We start from the raw sequence: 936 nt of genomic DNA, 5'->3' as shown, positions 1-936 counted from the left end.
TATATATTTAATCTTTATTGTTCAGATTATTACAGATGTCCCTCTTTTATCCCCCCATAGCTCCCCTCCACCTGGTTCCCACGCCACCCCAGGCCCTAAACACCCCACTGTCCGTGTCAATAGGTACTGCATACCATAGGTACATGCATATAAGATCTTTGTTCAATCTCTTCCCACACCCCCTCACACCCCCTTCCCCCGAGAATTGTCAGTCCGCTCCATTTCCATGCCCTTGATTCTATTACAGTCACCAGTTTATTCTGTTCATCAGATTTTTTATTCATTTGAATTTTAGACTCACTTGTTGATAGATATGTATTTGTTGTTCATAATTTTTTATCTTGACCCTTTTCTTCTTCCTCTTCTTAAAGAACTAGAAGCTCGGTGCACGAAATTCATGCACTAGAGGGGGTGTCCCTCAGCCCGACCTGCCCCCTCTCACAGTCTGGGAGCCCTCAGGGGCGGGAGGCGACCCAGCGACCAGGGGAAGGCGATGCCCCCATCACACCTCTGCTGCTGCCACTGCCAGCAGCACAAGCCTCAGGCGGCCCTGGGTGGCTGGGGGGCTGAGGGGACTGGGGGACTCTGGAGGCAGGTGCTCTGGCGGGGCAGAGGGGACTAGACACCACCATCTTGTGGCTGTGGGCGCCGCCATCTTTGAGGGCATGGCAGTCAATTAGCACATTCCATCCTTATTGGCTGTGGGCACTGCCATCTTTGTGATGGTGTGAGGGTCAATTAGCATATTCCCTCTTTATTAGATAGGATAATGTCATTGCTTTCAGAAAATACACACTGAAGTAATTAGGGATAAAGGGGCATGATATATGCAACCCATCCTCAGATGGTTCAAAAAATCATAAATGTATTTGGACTTGGAGAGAGAAAGATGTGTGTGTGTGTGAGTGTGAGTGAGAGAGAGATGAGAGAGAGAGA

The 936-nt window shown here is 48.8% G+C and overlaps 1 protein-coding gene across 1 annotated transcript in view; it reads right to left on the bottom strand.

The window, feature by feature from the left end:
* The window catches only part of PRRC2C (proline-rich coiled-coil 2C), a 79,526-nt gene that overhangs the window by 25,947 nt on the left and 52,643 nt on the right, over positions 1 to 936 (bottom strand). The gene's annotated exons all lie outside the window — the stretch shown is intronic.

This window comes from Myotis brandtii, unplaced genomic scaffold, assembly GCF_000412655.1.
Source record: "Myotis brandtii unplaced genomic scaffold, ASM41265v1 scaffold250, whole genome shotgun sequence".
Lineage (NCBI taxonomy): Eukaryota > Metazoa > Chordata > Mammalia > Chiroptera > Vespertilionidae > Myotis > Myotis brandtii.
The sequence above is the reverse complement of the archived record's forward strand: the minus strand, read 5'-3'. Positions and strand labels throughout refer to the sequence as shown.